The sequence below is a fragment of the Pseudorca crassidens genome, chromosome 19 (assembly GCF_039906515.1).
Source record: "Pseudorca crassidens isolate mPseCra1 chromosome 19, mPseCra1.hap1, whole genome shotgun sequence".
In the NCBI taxonomy this organism is placed as follows: domain Eukaryota; kingdom Metazoa; phylum Chordata; class Mammalia; order Artiodactyla; family Delphinidae; genus Pseudorca; species Pseudorca crassidens.
The window spans coordinates 12192102-12212618 of record NC_090314.1 but is presented as its reverse complement, the minus strand read 5'-3'; the positions used below and the strand labels follow the sequence as shown (position 1 = coordinate 12212618).

At 43.9% G+C, this 20517-nt stretch overlaps 1 long non-coding RNA gene and 1 other non-coding gene across 9 annotated transcripts in view; one reads left to right on the top strand and one right to left on the bottom strand.

Annotated features, from left to right (window-relative positions):
* The window catches only part of LOC137212881 (uncharacterized), a 155976-nt gene that overhangs the window by 30249 nt on the left and 105210 nt on the right, over positions 1 to 20517 (bottom strand). For all 8 annotated transcript variants that reach the window (XR_010937672.1, XR_010937670.1, XR_010937669.1 and 5 more), the window contains one exon: positions 19596 to 20069. This is a non-coding gene — a long non-coding RNA (uncharacterized lncRNA). The remainder of the gene's footprint in view (positions 1 to 19595; positions 20070 to 20517) is intronic.
* On the top strand, positions 16974 to 17046 carry TRNAE-UUC (transfer RNA glutamic acid (anticodon UUC)). Its single transcript has one exon. It is a non-coding gene; the product is annotated as a tRNA-Glu (tRNA).

Sequence of the window (20517 nt, the reverse complement as noted above, 5' to 3'; positions counted from 1 at the left end):
CCTAGTACTTATTTATCTTATAAATGGAAGTTTGAACCCTTTGACTGCTTTCATCCAATTCCCACCTGCCCCAGTAACCACACATCTGATCTCTTTTTCTATAAGTGAGTTTCTTTTTGAAGTAGTTGACCTACAACAACACTATGCTAGTTCCTGTTACACAACAACATACTTATTCAATATTTCTATACATTTCAAAATGATCACCATGATAAGACTAGTTATGATATCTCACCATACAAAGATATTACCTAGATATTGGGACTTCCCTCGTGGCACACTGGTTAAGAATCTGCCTGCCAGTGCAGGGGACATGGGTTCGAGCCCTGGCCCGGGAAGATCTCACATGCCACAGAGCAACTAAGCCCAGTGCGCCACAACTGCTGAGCCCGCGCTCTAGAGCCCACAAGTCATAATTACCGAAGCCCACACGCCTAGAGCCCGTGCTTCGCAGCAAGAGGAGCCACAGCAATGAGAAGCCCGCGCACCGCAACAAAGAGTAGCCCCCGCTCGCCGCAACTAGAGAAAGCCCGTGCGCAGCAACGAAGACCCAACGCAGCCATTAAATAAATAAAAACAAAAACAAAAACAAAACAAAACAACAAAAAAAGAAGGCAGTGGGTCAACGTGATACACCATATTAACAAATTGAAGGAGAAAAACCATATGATCATCTCAATAGATGCAGGGAAAGCTTTTGACAAAATTCAACACCCATTTATGATAAAAACCCTGCAGAAAGTAGGCATAGAGGGAACTTTCCTCAACATAATAAAGGCCATATATGACAAACCCACAGCCAACATCGTCCTCAATGGTGAAAAACTGAAAGCATTTCCACTAAGATCAGGAACAAGACAAGGTTGCCCACTCTCACCACTCTTATTCAACATAGTTTTGGAAGTTTTAGCCACAGCAATCAGAGAAGAAAAGGAAATAAAAGGAATCCAAATCGGAAAAGAAGAAGTAAAGCTGTCACTGTTTGCAGATGACATGATACTATACATACAGAACCCTAAAGATGCTACCAGAAAACTACTAGAGCTAATCAATGAATTTGGTAAAGTAGCAGGATACAAAATTAATGCACAGAAATCTCTGGCATTCCTATACACTAAGGATGAAAAATCTGAAAGTGAAATCAAGAAAACACTCCCATTTACCATTGCAACAAAAAGAATAAAATACCTAGGAATAAACCTACCTAAGGAGACAAAAGACCTGTATGCAGAAAATTATAAGACACTGATGAAAGAAATTAAAAATGATACAAATAGATGGAGAGATATACCATGTTCTTGGATTGGAAGAATCAACATTGTGAAAATGACTCTACTACCCAAAGCAATCTACAGATTCAATGCAATCCCTATCAAACTACCACTGGCATTTTTCACAGAACTAGAACAAAAAATCTCACAATTTGTATGGAAACACAAAAGACCCCGAATAGCCAAAGCAATTTTGAGAACGAAAAATGGAGCTGGAGGAATCAGGCTTCCTGACTTCAGACTATACTACAAAGCTACAGTAATCAAGACAGTATGGTACTGGCACAAAAACAGAAATATAGATCAATGGAACAGGATAGAAAGCCCAGAGATAAACCCACGCACATATGGTCACCTTATCTTTGACAAAGGAGGCAGAAATGTACAGTGGAGAAAGGACAGCCTATTCAATAAGTGGTGCTGGGAAAACTGGACAGCTACATGTAAAAGTATGAGATTAGATCACTCCCTAACACCATACACAAAAATAAGCTCAAAATGGATTAAAGACCTAAATGTAAGGCCAGAAACTATCAAACTCTTAGAGGAAAACATAGGCAGAACACTCTATGACATAAATCACAGCAAGATCCTTTTTGACCCACCTCCTAGAGAAAGGGAAATAAAAACAAAAGTAAACAAATGGGACCTAATGAAACTTAAAAGCTTTTGCGCAGCAAAGGAAACCATAAAGAAGACCAAAAGACAACCCTCAGAATGGGAGAAAATATTTGCAAATGAAGCAACTGACAAAGGATTAATCTCCAAAATTTATAAGCAGCTCATGCAGCTTAATAACAAAAGAACAAACAACCCAATCCAAAAATGGGCAGAAGACCTAAATAGACATTTCTCCAAAGAAGATATACAGAGTGCCAACAAACACATGAAAGAATGCTCAACATCACTAATCATTAGAGAAATGCAAATCAAAACTACAATGAGATATCATCTCACACCAGTCAGAATGGCCATCATCAAAAAATCTAGAAACAATAAATGCTGGAGAGGGTGTGGAGAAAAGGGAACCCTCTTACACTGTTGGTGGGAATGTAAATTGATACAGCCACTGTGGAGAACAGTTTGGAGGTTCCTTAAAAAGCTACAAATAGAACTACCATATGACCCAGCAATCCCACTACTGGGCATATACCCTGAGAAAACCATAATTCAAAAAGAGTCATGTACCAAAATGTTCATTGCAGCTCTATTTACAATAGCCCAGAGATGGAAACAACCTAAGTGTCCATCATCGGATGAATGGATAAAGAAGATGTGGCACATATATACAATGGAGTATTACTCAGCCATAAAAAGAGACGAAATTGAGCTATTTGTAATGAGGTGGATAGACCTAGAGTCTGTCATACAGAGTGAAGTAAGTCAGAAAGAGAGAGACAAATACCGTATGCTAACACATATATATGGAATTTAAGAAAAAAAAAATGTCATGAAAAACCTAGGGGTGAAACAGGAATAAAGACACAGACTTACTAGAGAATGGACTTGAGGCTATGGGGAGGGGGAAGGGTAAACGGTGACAAAGCAATAAAGAGGCATGGACATGTATACACTACCAAACGTAAGGTAGATAGCTAGTGGGAAGCAGCCGCATAGCACAGGGAGATCAGCTCGGTGCTGTGTGACCGCCTGGAGGGGTGGGATAGGGAGGGTGGGAGGGAGGGTGACGCAAGCAGGAAGAGATATGGGAACATATGTATATATATAACTGATTCATTTTGTTGTGAAGCTGAAACTAACATACCATTGTAAAGCAATTATGCTCCAATAAAGATGTTTAAAAAAAAAAAAAAAAAAAAAAAGAAGGCAGTGGGCATTCCAAGAAGACTGCCCAGGTTGTCTACATTGCTAGACATGCCCAGCCCTAACCACCATATGGATGGAACATTAACTCAAGGGGGACCAGAAGGGACCATAAAAGAAGCCCAGATTCTTTCCCCCCGGTGCAGACCCTCTCTTGGTCTCACCCGCTGCTCCCTTGCAGTGTATCCAATAAACCTCGCTTTCTACCCTCGTTTCTGACTCAATAAATTCTTTTACCACCCTCGTTGCCGGCCCCCTCACTGCACTCTGTGGCGTCTTGGTGGCCCCTACGGGGAGTGCCTCTCTCTCCTCTCTGTGCCTTTTCTGATCGTCTTCCAACACGTAGTGATCGGCCTACTGGGCCTACTGAATTGGGGCAACTGAAGGTCCCCGGCAGGGGCTACTCCTCAGCGAGACCGGAAGCCCTCCGGGTCGGGACTCTGACTTGCTGTCACCCTAAAGGGTACGGTCTCTTCTTCTCTTCAACACCGCGGATGGTCTGAGGTCCCTGGAGACCCGGGATGGCGCACCCTGGCCAAGGAGACTGTTCAGACGTAAAACCTGGCCCCATACGGATCGACAGTCCCTGCCCGATCAGGTGGCAGTGCCCTTTGGCCCTAGCCTTGGGACTCCTCGTTTCCGACGCCTGGTGCAGTCGGCAGTGGCAGCTCGTCTGGGGCGAATCCAGGCAGGCTGTGAGATCCCCTTTTCCTTTCCATTCTCCCTTGAGGACCACCCATCCTGATCCACCAACATCTCCAGGTACTTCAAACGAGTCGAGTCACCACAAAACCAGTGAGTTTCCCTTCCTGGCTGGCCCGAGACCACTTTCCACTCCCTCCTCTTGGGCTGTTCACCCAAGGCCCGACACCTGTTGGCTGGGTGTCAGGAGGCCTCTGTCAGACAGAGCACGCCTCCAGAGGTCCTCTATTCTGGGGGGTGGGGCGCCCCAGTCTAGAGCGCAACCTCAGGTCCCCTGCGGACACTACAGAGGCCCATCTCCCTCTAGGGACACCTTTTGGGCAGACGCTGTGCCTGGTTAAGATCCGATATGGGTCTAACACTCTTTATTCCTGCTGAGTCACCTTTGGGATGTATTCTTAAAAACTGGACTAAATTTGATCCCCAAACTCTCAAAAAGAAATGGCTAATATTCATTGCTGGATCAGGAGGTCTGGCCCCTCCATTGATCCCTAAACTATAACACCATCCTGCAGCTCTATCTCTTTTGTCGTAAACTTGGGAAGGACTCTGAGGTCCCCTACATTCAGGCCTTCATGGCCCTGTCACAAAACCCCAAAATACGACAAAGTGGGCGCATGCGTCTCTCCAAATTCTGCTCTCTTAAGCCTGACACCGATATTGTCCACGGTCCCTCCTTCAATCCCTCCTGCACTCCTCTCACCTGCTCCCTTCCCACCACTGCTCGTCCCTAGGCCGACATCCCCTCGCTTCCCCACACCCATTCAGGACCATGTAAGCCCAGAGGGACTAGCTATTCTAGCCATGCACTTTATCAGCCAGGCTTCACCTGATATCAGACAAAAACTCCAAAACCTCGAACAGGGACCCCAAACTCCCTTTGCGTCTTATTGGATACAGCCTTTAAGGTCTTTAATAACCGGGAGGAGGCCTTGAGAGCCCAGAGGGCTAAACAGGAAGATGAAAGATAAACGGCAGGCCCAATATATGCAGCTGCGATTGTTAGTTCCCTGTCCATTTCGGGCACTCCCGTGGCTCACCCCAGCCAAGTAAAGGGGACATCCGCCCCAGCCGGTTCCTGCTCCTGCTGCGGCCGACCAGAGCACTTCAGTCGGGAATGTTCTAAGCCTCAGGGCTATGAACCCTAACTGCAAGCAACGTGGCCACTGGAAACGGACTGTCCCCCTCTCCCTCAAGGGGGAGGGCCATCCTCCGCCCAAAGGCCCCATGTACCACTGGGAGGCCCCCGAGCTCCAAGAGCCCCTCCCCAGGGACAAACGCCCTTGATGCTTTTCCTGGACTACAAAGAGCCATATGAGGAACCTGTCCTCTTGCAGGACTGACAGGGTCCGGGGCTTGTATAGGTTCCCATGTTTTCCATCTCTGTGGAAGAGCCCTGCGTGACCCTTGATGTGGCAGGGACCAAAATTACTTTCCTCATTGATACAGGGGCCACATATTCCACCCTGACCACTTTTTCTGGTCCAACCTCTCTGTCCTTGATCCTCCTCACCAGCACTGCCGGCAAACCACAAGCGGCCCATTTCTACACCTCCCTTGACTTGCACGATAGACACACACCTTTTTTTTTTTTTTTTTCCGGTACGCGGGCCTCTCACTGTTGTGGCCTCTCCCGTTGCAGAGCACGGGCTCCAGACGCGCAGGCTCAGCGGCCATGGCTCACGGGCCCAGCTGCTGCGCGGCATGTGGGATCTTCCCGGACCAGGGCACGAACCCGCATCCCCTGCATCGGCAGGCGGACTCTCAACCACTGCGCCACCAGGGAAGCCCGACACACACCTTTTTACTCATTCCTTTCTGGTCTTGCTTCCTGCCCTATCCCCCTTCTGGGCCAAGACATTATGTCTAAGCTACAGGCTCATTTGTGCTTTCTTGAGACCCACCGGCCCTCATGGCACTCTTCACACCAGATTCCTCTTCCCACATAAATCCCTCCTTATCCTTCTCGTGGCAGGGCCACCTTTGTTTAATTTACTTGTTCATTTTGTCTCCAATAGACTTCATTCCATCAAGCTACAAATGGTGATAAGACAAGGATTCCAACCTCTACAATCAATACAGTTGACTACTCTTGAACAGGCCTCCCAAAATTTCTACTCACACACAATCCCATAGCCCCATGGCCGATCAGCAAAGCCAACCGGGATCCCAAGTCGCCCCTTCTCAGCATGAAGTAGCCCAAGATGATGTCGTCACCCAGATGTCAATGATTTGACTTTGCTGATCTGTCAGGGGGGAAATGTGGAGCTTAACAATAGAACAGTCATCTTGAGCAGGGGAGGTCATTTCAGGATAAGGCAATTGCATCCTCCCCCAGTGGAAAATTACCAGCAGCCACAAGCAGTGGGCATTCCAGGATGACTGAGTTACGACACACCCAGCCCTAATCACCATATGGGTGGAACATTAACCCAAGGTTGACCAGAAGGGATCATAAAAGAAGCCCAGTTTCTCTCCCCCGCCCCATGCAGACCCTCTTCTTGATCTTGCCTGCTGCTCCCTTGCAGTGTATCCAATAAATCTTGCTTCCTAGCCTCGTTTTTTAAAAAATTTTATTTATTTATTTATTTTTGGCTGTGTTGGGTCTTCGTTGCTGTGCATGGGCTTTCTCCAGTTGCGGCGAGCAGGGGGCTACTCTTTGCTGTGGTGCGCAGGCTTCTCATTGCAGTGGCTTCTCTTGTTGCAGAGCATGAGCTCTAGGCGCGTGAGCTTCAGTAGTTGTGGCGCGTGGGCTCAGTAATTGTGGCTCAAGGGCTCTAGAGCACAGCCTCAGTAGTTGTGGCGCATGGGCTTAGTTGCTCCGCGGCATGTGGGATCTTCCCGGACCGGGGCATGAACCCGTGTCCCCTGCATCGGCAGGCGGACTCTCAATCACTGCGCCACCAGGGAAGCCCCAACCCTCGCTTCTTTTACCACCCGTGTTGCTGGCCCCATCACTGCACTCCATGGCAACGTCTTTAGCATTCATCTACTGCACATATATATTAAAATTCAACAGTGACTTCTGGTAAGCACAAAACAGCTTATCTTTCCGATTGCAACTAAGAACTCTGAATAAAATATAAGATGCAACTAACTACCTGAGTCTGTAAAGTGAAGGCTGGCATGCAGATTGGGGGGAGAGCCAAAACTTGAAGAACCACATGTAACTGGGGTGAGTTACCCTGTTTCTTTTATTCTTTTATCTCCTGACTTTGACCTGAGAGTGATCTTAGTGGGGGATTGCACAGCAGGGAGCAGCGGTGAAAACACAGAGAGAAACCCTATCTTTCTGGCCAGAGAACTAAGAGAAGGGGCTCCTACAGCTTGGGAGTCTGGTGGTGACTCCCTCTTTTTCTGGCTCAAGGGTGGCCCAAGTCACAGAGCGTACAGCAGTGGGGGCAGCATATAAAACTGAGCGAAAACTCACCTTTGTGGCCAGAGGAACCAGAAAAAGGAGACCCTGTGGTCTAAGACTGTAGGGGTGAATCTCCATTATTTTTTCCTCTTTTTCTCTCACCACTTTGCACTGGGGGTAGCCCCAGCCATGAGGAACTGTGTGGCAGCACTGGTGACAAAAACTTGAAGAGAAACCCCTTCTTTCAAGCAGGAGGACTGAAAAAAATAGATCCCTGGAGGTCGGAGAGAGTAGGGAAAGTACTGGAGAGGCTATAGAGAGGAAATCCTAATTCTGTGTATGAATTTACACAGATTCTGGGTTAATCTCGGAGCTGTGCATGCATGGAACAGACCTAAAGGAGCATAGCCAAGGCTGAGAACTGAGTTATGATATAAACTACCACCCAAGTCCCAGACTAAGAGACATTCATGCGTGGGACAGACCCAAGGTACTACAGCAAAGGTTTGGAAAACACTTAACACTGAAACCACAGCTCACAGAAGGTGAGACAGAGGTTGATATCTGAATCTAACCAGGCCAATTATTGGCTAAATCAGAACAAACAAACATCAACATTTTCCAAAGGATTTTGACAGGACTTAAGAGTCTCACAACATAAAATTTAAAATGTCCAGGATTCAGTCCAAACTTGCTGGACATAAAAAGAATCTGGCAAATAGGACCAATTCTCAAGTGAAAGACAATCAATAGAAGCCAGCTCTAAGATGACTCAGATACTAGAATTATCAGACAAAGACTTGAGTGCAGCTGTTATAACCATGCTGTATGAGATAAAGGTGCTGAATGGAGAGGTTCTCAGAAGAATAGAGATATAAATAAATATTTCCATTTAGTTCATTTATTTATTTATTTATTGCGGCACTGCATGGCATGCAGGGTCTTCGTTCCCCGACCGGGGATCAAACCCATGCCTCCTGCAGTGGAAGCACAGAGTCTTAATCACTGGACTGCCAGGGAAGTCCCCAAATGGAAATTTTAGAATGGAAGGATACAATATCTGAAATAAAAAATTCACTGGAGGAGCTCAACAGTGGAATGGAGGTGGCAGAAAAGAGTCAGTGAACAGTCACACATTTTCCAATCTGATGAACATAAAGGAAAAAAGATTTAAAAGAAAACCCAATGAATAGAATAGAGCCTTAGTGAACTGTGGGACAATATCAGCAGTTCTAACATTCATATCATTGAAGTCCCAGAGAGAGAGGAGAAAACATTTGATGCATAAAATATATTTCAAGAAATAATGGATGAAAACTCTCCAAATTTAGTGAAAGACATAAATTTACAGATTCAAAGAGTTCAGCAAACCCCAAACAGAATGAACTCAGTAAAACCATGCCCAGGCAATAGTCAAATTACTGAAAATCAAAGATTAAAAACCAAACCTTCTTTAAAGTAACCAGAGAACAAGGGCTCATTACATATAGAAGAGGAACAATATGCATGATTGTGAATTTCTCACTAGAAGCAAAGAAGCTAGAAGACAGCTGAATGACTTTTTTTTTTTTTTTTCCGATACGCGGGCCTCTCACTGTTGTGACCTCTCCCGTTGCGGAGCATAGGCTCCGTACGCGCAGGCCCAGCGGCCATGGCCCACGGGCCCAGCCGCTCTGCGGCATGTGGGATCTTCCCGGACCAGGGCGCAAACCCGTGTCCCCTGCATCGGCAGGCGGACTCTCAACCACTGCGCCACCAGGGAAGCCCTGAATGACATCTTTAAAGTGTTTAAAGAACTGTCTACCCAGAATTCTATTTCCAGTGAAAACATACGTCAGGAATGATGACAAAGTGAAGACATTTAGATGGAGGAAAACTATGAGAATTTGTTGCCATCAGACCTGTTCTATAAGAAATGGTAAAGGAAGTTTTAGGCTGAAGGAAAATGATACCAGAGGGAAACCTGTAACTTCAGGAATAAAGGAAAAGCAACAGAAATTGTATATATCTGGGTAATATATTTTTCTATTTTTCTCCTCTTAAGTTACTTAAAATACGTATTAACTGTTTGTTTATTTTTAAATTTTCATTTATTTATTTTATTTATTTTGGCTGTGCCAGGTCGTAGTTGCGGCACACGGGATCTTTTTGTTGCAGCATGTGGGATCTTTCAGTTGTGGTACATGGACTTCTTAGTTGCAGCATGCATGTGGGATCTAGTTCCCTGACTAGGGATTGAGCCCGGGCCCCCCTGCATCGGGAGCATGGAGTCTTACCCACTGGACCAACAGGGAAGACCCTGTATTAACTGTATAAAGCAAAAATCAGTACATTGTCTAGTGGGGTATTCCATGTATGTAGATGTAATGTATATGAAAAGTATAACATAAAAGTGGATGAAGGGACCTAACCTATATGGTTGTAAGGCTTCTATATTTTACTTCGGGTGGTAATATTAACTCTGAGTCTACTGTGAGAGGTTAAGTATGTATATCATAATTCCCAGAGCACCTCCTGAAAAACAAAGTCATATAGTCCCAAAGCCAATAGGTAAATTAAGATGCAATAATACTCAAATAACCCAAAAGTAAACAGAAAAGGGGGAAGAAAACATAAAACACAGAAAATAAAATGGTAGACTTGAATTCAACCATATTAATAATTATATCAGATGTAAATGGTTAGGGAATTCCCTGGCAGTCCAGTGGTTGAGACTTCAAACTCTCACTGTTGAGGGCCTGGGTTCGATCCCTGGTCGGGGAGCTAAGATCCCACAAGCTGTGTGGTGGGAAAAAAAAAGTAAATGGTTAAACACTCCAATTAAAGATGGATGATCAGATTGGATGAATAAAGGTCCAAGTATATTCTGCTTATAACAAATCCACTTTAAATGTAATGATATAAATAGGTTAAAGGTAAGAGTTGAAAAACATATGCAGTGAAAATACTAGTAGAAGAAAGAATAGCAAAAGAAAAAAAACCAACACACACACACCCCCCAAAAAAACTCAATCAAAAAATGGGCTGAAGACCTAAGCAGACATCTCTCCAAAGAAGAGATACAGATGGCCAACAGGCACATGAAAAGATGCTCAATATCACTAATGATTAGAGAAATGCAAATAAAAACCACAATGAGGTATTACCTCATACTGCAGAATGGCCATCATCAAAAAGTCTACAAATACTAAATGCTGGAGAGGGTGTGGAGAAAAGGGAACCCTCCTACACTGTTGGTGGGAATGTAAATTGGTGCGGCCACTATGGAGAACAGTACGGAGGTTCCTTAAACTAAAAATAGAGCCACCATATGATCCAGCAATCCCATTCCTGGGTATATATCCAGAAAAGACAAAAACCCTTAATTTGAAAAGATACATGCACCTCAATGTTTACAGCAGCACTATTTACAATAGCCAAGACATGGACACAATCCAAGTGCCCAGATGATTGGCTTAAGAAGATGTGGTACATATACATACAATGGAATATTAGTCAGCCACAAAAAATGAATGAGATATTGCCATTAGCAGCAACATGGATGGACCTAGAGAATGTTATACTTAGTGAAGCCAGACAGAGAAAGACAAATATTATATGATATCACTTATATGTGGAACCTAAAAATAATACAAATGAATCTATATACAAAACAAACAGACTCACAACATAGAGAACAAACTTACGGTTACCAAAGGGTAAAGGGAGGTGGGGAGGGATAAATTAGGAGTATGGGATTAACAGATCCAAATTACTATCCATAAAATAGATAAGCAACAAAAATTTACTGTATAGCACAGGGAATTATATTCAATATCTTGTAATACCCTATAATGGAAAATCTGAAAAACTGAATCACTTTGTTGTACACCTGAAACTAACACAATACCGTAAATCAACTATACTTCAATTGAAAAAAAGAATCGAATGGGTATATTAACATGAGACAAGCTAGACTTCACATCAAGCAGTGTTATCAGGAATAAAAGAGAGACATTACAGAATGAAATAAAAAGGTCATCCCAGCAAGAATTCGTAACAATCCTAAATGTATATGCACCTAAGAACAAGGATGCAAAATACAGTGAAGAGAAAACGGATACAACTGAAAGGATAAATGGACAAATGAACAATTATACTTGGAAATTTCACCTACTCCCCTCTCCATCATCAACAGAACATGCAAATCAGTAGAACACAGAAAGTCAGCAAGGATGCAGAAGACCTGCACAACACCATTAACCAACTTGACCTAATTGACGTTTATAGAACACGCCACCCAAACAGCATCGGAACAACGCTTTCCATGTACACAGTGAAAATTCACCCAGACGGATTATATTTTGGGCCATGCAAGAAACCTTAAACAAATTTAAAATAATGGAAAATCATACAAAGCATGTCTCTGACCATAATGGAATTAAACTAGAAATCTGCAACAGAAAGATATCTGAAAAATCCCCCAAATATTTGGAAATTAAAACTCACTTGTACATTGTTCATGAGTCGGGAAAACTATCTCAATGGAAATTAGAAAATAAAAGAAACAAAAATACAACATATCAAAACCTCTGTGAGGCATTAGAGCAGTGCTTAGCGCCATTGGTTGCTAGTAATTGTTTAATAATAATAGGTTCTCTGGAAGGGGGAAGACTAGCCCTAGTGCATAGTATTTCTGACTTCTGTGGTGTAAATACTCCCACTCCAGCTGATTTCAAGGTGACATCACTGAACACAAGGTTGGGAAGAGGTGGGCACAATTGATTCTCACGGCTCCAGGTCACAAGTGCCTGAAGGGAAATTGTAGCATTGAATACTTATATTAGAAAAGATGAAAGCTCTCAAATTAAAAAAAATCTAGCTTTGCATTTAGAAAATGAAAAAGAGCAAATTAAACCCAAACCAAGCAAAAGGAAGGAAATAAAGAGCAGAAATCAGTGAAATCAAAAATAGAAAAAAAAAATCAGTGAAACCAAGAGCTGGTTCTTTGCAAAGATCAATAAATCAACAAACCTCTAGTCATGAGCAAGAAAGAGAGACAAGTGACAAACTGCCAATATCAGAAATGGAAATGGAGAGATCACTATAGACTCTACTCACATTAAAAGGATAATAAAGGGATATTATGAACAATTATACCATGTATTTGACAAATCAGATGAAATGGACTAACTGCTTGAAAGACTTGAACTACCAAAACTCAAGAAGAAATAGATAACTTGAATAGTTCTGTATTAAAGAGGGTTCTGGACCCAATTCCAGCATGGGGGTGGGAGGGTTTTTCCATATCAACAATTCTCCAACACTAGCTGGGTGTCCTAAAATTCAATACAATTCTGACACTATCTATCTGGAGATAGCATCAGATCCCACATGTTAAGAGTTCAGTCTTTTTTTTTTTTTTTTTTTTTTGGCCACACTTGTGGGATCTTAGTTCCCTGACCAGGGATCAAACCCAGGCCTATGGCAGTGAAAGTGTGGAGTCCTAACCACTGGACCACTAGGGAAGTCCCGAAAGTTCAGTCTTACAAGACTGCTTCTCCCCACGTACCCCACTGCCCCCATGCACCCCACCCCCGCCCCCATGCACACATGTGTGCACACACCTACCCACCTACCCACATACACACACTTCAGATGCCAGTTGCAAGTCCAGGTTATCAATTGTGCTTCTAACCAACTGGCTATAGGTGGGAGGTTCCAACGACCCCCTCCTTGGATTCAATTAACTTGCTAGAGAGGCTCATAGAACTCAGAGAAACATTTTACTTGCTAGACCACTGGTTTATCGTAAAAGGACAATACTCAGGAACAGCCAGCTAGAAGAGGTGCATAGGAGAAGGTATGGGGAAAGGGCTCAGAGCTTCCAGGCTCTCTCTGAATGTACCACTCTCCCCAAATCTCTATGTGTTCACTAACCTGGAAGCTCTCTCAATCCTTTTGTGTGTTTTTTGTTTTTTTTTTGTGGTACGCGGGCCTCTCACTGCTGCGGCCTCTCCCGCTGCGGAGCACAGGCTCTGGACGCGCAGGCCCAGCGGCCATGGCCCACGGGCCCAGCCGCTCTGCGGCACGCGGGATCCTCCCGGACCGGGGCACGAACCCGCGTCCCCTGCACCAGCAAGCGGACTCCCAACCACTGCGCCACCAGGGAAGCCCCCTTTTGGGTTTTTATGGAGGCTTCATTACATAGTCATGAAACTGAGTCCCCCTAAAACCAAGTTCCTCTGCCAAGTTTATGATTAACCTCTCTATCCAAAACTGTATTCCTTTTCTTGTCCCACACATGTTCTCCCTCAAGACTGAGGAAGATCAAAGAAAAGGGGGGACTGTGACTGAGCAGGACCCTATGGGGCCTTCCCAGGAAAGATCCACCCCCCATGCCCTCCACCTGCCTCTTGTTTGTAGCAAATCTTTAGCTGCCTAGGCCTTCCCTGAGTTCCAAAGAACAAATTTAATCAGAAGTGAGAAAATGCAGAGACAGAGGAAAACAGTTAAGCAAAACAAAATAATAATAGTTTAGCCATTAAACAAAGTCAAGGACCTTCAGTACCTCCTCAAGGGCTAGACAGTATTCTGAGCCATATCCTTGAGCCGTTTTGCAGATACTGAAACCCCCACCAGGTGGAAGAAGTTAACTGCAAGCTGACCACAAGCACACAGACCTCAGACAGGTTGGAACCAGAAACTTAATGATGTTGACTTCCAATTACCTCACCACCAACAAGTCAGAAGAGTGTCCACGAGTTCGTCATGCATCTCACAACCTTCTCCTTTACCCTATCTTTAAAAATCCTTCCCTGGGCTTCCCTGGTGGCACAGTGGTTGAGAGTCCGCCTACCGATGTAGGAGACACGGGTTCGTGCCCCGGTCCGAGAAGATCCCACATTCCGCGGAGCGGCCGGGCCCGTGAGCCATGGCCACTGAGCCTGTGCTCCGCACCGGGGGAGGCCGGAGCAGTGAGGGGCCCGCGTACCGCAAAAACAAAAACAAAAACAAAAACAAAAACCCTTCCCTGAAATCCAACAGGGAGTTTGGGTCTTTTGAGCATTAGTGGCCTGGACTCTGTTTGGCCTTAACAATAAATTCTGCACTTTCCTTCACCACAACCTGGTGTCAGTGGACTGGCTTTACTGCACACAGGTGAGCAAAGTTTGGCTTGGTAAAACCACAGTCGATTAAGTCATTAGCCTTTGGTGATTGATCCAACCTCCAGCTCCTCTCCCCTCCCCAGAGGTCAGGTGGGTTGGATGGAAATTCCAACACTCTAATTACACAGTCAGCTTCTCCAGCGACCAGCTCCCATCCTTAGGAGCTTTCCAAAGAAGTTACCTTATTAACATAACAAAAACCACCTTACTGCTCTCATCACTTAGGAAATCCCAAGCGTTCTAGAAGCTCTGTGCCAGAAATGGGGATGAAGACCAAATACATATTTTTTTTTTTTTTTCTTTTTTTGCGGTACGCGGGCCTCTCACTGCTGTGGCCTCTCCCGCTGCGAAGCACAGGCTCCGGACGCGCAGGCTCAGCGGCCATGGCTCACGGCCCGGCCGCTCCGCGGAATGTGGGATCCTCCCGGACCGGGGCACGAACCCGTGTCCCCTGCATCGGCAGGCGGACTCTCAACCACTGCGCCACCAGGGAAACCCCAAATACATATTTCTTATTTAAAATCACAATATTACATATATCAAAGAAATTGAATTTATAGTTAAAAACCTTTCAACAACAAAAACTCCAGGTACAGACAGTTTTGCTACCAAACATTTTGGGGGTGAAATAATACCAGTTCTACACAATATCTGTGGAAAACAGAAGAGGGGAGAATACTTCCCATTTCATTTATGAGGCCTTACCGTATTACTGAAGCCAGGTAAAGATGTTGAACCAGGTTCGTTCTCCGACGCACAGCAAGGCAAACACTGAGATGCCGAGGTTTGCAGCAGAGGAAGGACTTACTCATAGAGCAGCCAAAAGAAGAGAACAAATCTCAAACCTGCCTCCCTGAATGCAAGAGGCTCAGGGTATTTATAGGATAAAGCTGGTGGGCGGGGAGCACGGAGAGCATGGAGAAAGGTGATTGGAGGTAAGAAAAAGGCGAAACAATTGTTGTTCTGCGCAGGTGCAATGAGTCTACATGCTGCTTCATGAGACGCGTGTCCAGAAAGTGGCAGCGACAGCATGTTCTCAGGGTGGAGTTCCTGGCCCTCTGACTTCAAAAGGTTACTGGACACTCGCTCAGGCCCAGTTAGGGGATCGGTAGTTCCAATCAGTCTTAACTAGCTCAAGCTAGTCATCACAGCTGACTCCAAGTTTCTGAAAAAAACTACTTGGGCAAACACCTTATTGTTTAGGCTACGTGATGCTTGGAGGACATGCAGATTTTTGCAAAAACAATTAAAGTGAGCCTGAGCAGTGAAGGCAGTTTACAAGTTTAATGGATCTAACTGATGATTGCCCTCAGTTTCAAAGACAAAACGAGAAAGAAAAACTGCAAGCCAATGTCCCCCATGAACACAGAGGGGAAAATCTATAACAACGCATTATCAAATCGAATTAAGCAGCATGTAAAAAATGTAATAATCACACACAAGAGGAGTTCATCCTGGGAATGCAAGGCTGGTATGTATGGTTGAAAATCAATCAATGAAATTTACCATCTTAACAGAGTAAAGAAAAAAATTCATGTGATCATCTCAATACATGAAGAAAAGGCATGTGACGATATCCATTCATGATAACTGTCAGCAAAATATGAATAGAAGGGTACTTCCTCAACCCGATGAAGTTGAAAACCTACGACTCACATCATATTTAATCATGAAATACTGAATGCTTTTCCCCAACATCAGGCACAAGGGAAAGTTGTCCATTCTCACGGCAACTATTCAACATCATTGGAAGTTTTAGCCAGTGCAGTAATGCAAGAAAATAAATAAAAGATACACTGATTGGAAAGGAAGAAATAAAATTGTCCTCATTTCCATTTGATATGATTATCTACATAGAAAATTCAAAGAATCTACAAAAAAGCTCCCGCAACTAATAAGTATGCTTTTCAAGACTGCACAATGCATGATCAATATACAAAAGTTAATCGTATTTCTATATAGTAGCAATGAACAATTGGAATGTGAAATAAGAAGGAACAATTTGCAACCACACCAGAAAAAAGAAATACTTAGTAGGTATAAATCTAACAAAACATGTACATGATCTCTATGCTGGAATCTACAGAATACTAATGAAAGAAATCAAAACAGACCAAATAAATGGAGAGATATACTTTGTTCATGGATTGGAAGACTCAATAATGTTAAATATCAATTCTCCTCAATATATCTATAGATTCATGCAATCCCAATTAAAATCAACAGCAGAAATTTTTGTTAGTAATTTTTGTCAGTATCAATAAGCAGATTCTAAAATGTATAGCAAAAGGCAAAAGGAAATAGAATAGCTAAAACAGTTTTGGGAATGAAGAACAAAGTTTCAAGACTCAGGCTACTTGATTTCAAGACTTTCTATTAAGCTGCAATAGCAAGTCAGTGTGGTATTGGCTGAAAGATAAGATCATAGAATAAAGTAGGTTGTCCAAAAATAGACACAAATATGGTTAGCTGAGTTTTGGCAAAGATGCAAAGGCAATTCAATTGAGAAAAAAAGTACTTTTCAAGAAGAGGTGCTAAAACACCATTTCCATATGCAATCCACAGGCAAAAAAAAAAAAAAATCAACCTTGGCTCATTCCTCACACTTCATACAAAAATTAACTTGGAATAGATCACAGACCTAAATATAAAATGTGAAAAAATGGGAGTTCCCTGGTGGTCCAGTGGTTAGGACTTGGCACTTTCACTGCCATGGGCCCAGGTTCAATCCCTGGTCAGGGAACTAAGATCCTGCAAGCCACGTGGTGTGGCCAAAAAAAAAAAAAAGGGAAAAAGTAAAACTTCTAGAAGAAAACATAGGAGAGAATCTTTATGACCTTTTGTTAGACACAGGCAAACACAATCTGTAAAAGAGAAAAATAAAGTTTACCTCTTCATAATTAAAAACTCCTTCTCTGCTGAAAACACTTTTAAGAGATGAAAAGACACCCTCACTTCCTGAGACCTTGCTTGTTGGGAGAAAGTATTTGCAAATCACATACCTTATAAAGGTCTTATATCTAGAATATATAAATTACTCCCAGAACAACAATGAGAAAACAAGAAACTCAATAAAAAATGGGCAAAAGTTTGAAAAGATACTTCCCCAAAAAAGATATACAAGTGTCAAATAAGGACATGAACAGATGCTCAGTATAATTAGTCATCAGCAAAATGTAAATTACAAGCACAATGGCATGCGTCTATACACCTACTAGAATGGCCGACACTCCCCTGCCACAAGTCACCCCGTCTCCCCTAAGCTGTACTGGTGAAGATGCACAGCAACTGGAACTCTCATGCGTTGCTAGTGAGAGACTGAATCTACAGAAGGACAATGGCCAGAATCACATAAAGAAACAGAGCCACGACCACTGGAGCAACCAGCCAGAGACATTAAACCACACCTCTGAAGCAACCAGTCTAGAAAGCCAACCCACAACCTCTGCAGTAATTGGCCCCACATGGTCAGAACTTGGTCAATAACCACCAGCTTCCCTAATTTTTGCCCCTGCTTCCAATTTAGGACCAACCAGAGAGAGACATACAGGCCCCCCAACCAATCACATAGGATGCCCCACTTCTAGTTAGCTCTGGGCCTACAGCCTTTGCAAGGCCAACAGCCTCCAATCAGGAGATACCTGAAGCCATCCCTTTTTCCCGTTGTAAAGCTTTTGAACTACCCCGCCTGCCACACACAAGTGATAGTGGCTGACCCCCTTGCCATATAGTAAGCTCTGAGTAAACAGCCTCTGTTTGCTCTCATTTGGGCGATCTTTGTGTATTTCCCCACTGGTGGGAATGCACATTTTCATGGCCTAGAGAAATCCACAGGTTCCACAAATTTCTGTGGAAGTCTTCAGACTAGCAGTCTCACTATAACTCTGGCCTCTAATCCCAGCTCCCAACATGGGGTCTCTGAATGGTCATTGAATAAACTTAGATGCAAAATTCGGTTCACATCAGATCACATCACATCAAGTGTTTCATAACATTTATGAAAGGTCCAGAAGGTTTAATGGAGGAAACACATCATGCACCACAGAGCATTCAGCAATCTCTTTGCCCTCCCATATCCTGCTACCTTTCTCCCACGACAGTTAGGAGAAATATTTATAATGAATTAAGTTACACAGCTGGGGCACTTCCCTGGTGGCTCAGTGGTTAAGAATCTGCCTGCCAATGCAGCAGCACGGGTTAGAGCCCTGGTCTGGGAAGATCGCACATGCCGCAGAGCAACTAAGCCCGTGCGCCACAACTACCGAGCCTGCGCTCTAGAGCTCGCAAGCCACAACTACTGAAGCCCACGTGCCACAACTACTGAAGCCTGTGCACTGAGAGCCCGTGCTCAGCAACAATAGCATCCCCCAAAATGAGAAGCCCGCGTGCCACAACGAAGAGTAGCCCCCGCTTGTCGCAGCTAGAGAAAAGCCCGCATGCAGCGACAAAGACCCCATGCAGCCCAAAATAAATAAATAAATAATAAAATAAATAGATAAACAAGAACCTTGAGGATATTAAAAAAAAATTACACAGCTGGGTCCCACTTTGATGGAATAATACTTGTAAAATACAGTGTTAACATATGTTAAGGTCCTGATACTTCCTTCCACAATTTCAGCTGGCCCTACTACACTGGAGCCTCAGTGTTGGATTTTTGAGTTCCAAAAGCCTGGACGTAAAGGGATTGGGAATGACTCCTGTGCATAGATGATGGCTGTGGGAAAAGATAAGCCATGCCTGTACCTTTGATTGCAGCCAACGGGTCACCTATCGACTGTTTGCCCTAAAACCCTGCTTAGTCCCTGTCTGAAATATCTCAGGTGGGTGGCCCTTATTACTACATCAATGTTATTTGTTAATTGCTTTGCTGATTGATCACTTTTCTAACAGCACTTCCATGGACTTGGTTCAGTCTTCTATCTTTTTCAACACTTGGAGTTTCACTCCACAGCCAATTAGATGGGCGAGGTTGGTAGCTGGTACTAATAAGGGAGGAATGTATATGAATAAGGACTAATTTTGTAAGTGGTCAGTTCATCATGAATACTTCCTGGCTTTACATAAGCTTATGAGTTTGGGGATTCAGAAAATAAGTATGTGGACCATATGAGTTATTTATTGCTACATTATCATTACCTCAGTGGCTTAGGGCAACAAATACTTATTACCTCATACAATTTCTGAGAGTCAGGTGGTTCTAGCTCAGGTCTCTCATGAGGTTTCAGTCAAGGTGTTGGCTGGGGCTGTAGTCATCTGAAGGCTTAACTGGGGCTGGAGGAACTCACTCACATGGTTCTTGTCTGGAGGTCTGTTTTTCACTGGCTTGTGGCAGGAGAGCTCAGTTTATTGCCATGTGGAGTGCTCCATAGAGTTTCTTTTCTTTTTTTAAAAAAATAAATTTATTTATTTATTTATTTTTGGCTGCGTTGGGTCTTCAGGCGTTCTCTAGTTGCGGTGAGTGGGAGCTACTCTTCGTTGTGGTGCGTGGGCTTCTCATTGCAGTGGCTTCTCTTGCTGAGGAGCACGGGCTCTAGGCATGCGGGCTTCAGTAGTTGTGGCTTGTGGGCTCTAGAGCGCAGGCTCAGTAGTTGTGGTGCACAGGCTTAGTTGCTCTGTGGCATGTGGGATCTTCCCAGACCAGGGCTCGAACCTGTGTGCCCTGCATTGGCAGGCGGATTCTTAACCACTGTGCCACCAGGGAAGTCCCATAGAGTTTCTTAATTGTCCTCATGACATAACAGCTGACTTCTCCCAGAAAAGCAGCTGAAAAGACACAGAGAGAAGGAGAGAAGGGGAGAGAGAAAGAGAGATGTCTTTTAGCTTCAGAAGTCATATACCATCACTTCTGCCATAGTCTATTGGTTACAAAGACCAACCCTGATACAGTTTGGGAGGAGACTATGCAAGGGCATGAATACCATGAGCTGTGGGTCCCTGGGGACTGTTCTGGAGACTGGCTACCACGGTATGCCCTCTGGCCCCCAACAATTCATATTTCTTCCACATGCCAAATACACTCATCCCCTGTCAAGGCACCACAAAGTCTAATCCCATTATAGCATCAGCCTGAAGTCCAGAATTTCATCATCTAAATCAGGCCTAGGTATAGATAAGGTTTCTCAAGTATATATTCTTTTTTATTTTTAATAAATTTATGTATTTATTTTTTAAATTTTTGGCTGCATTGGGTCTTCCTTGCTGCGTACGGGCT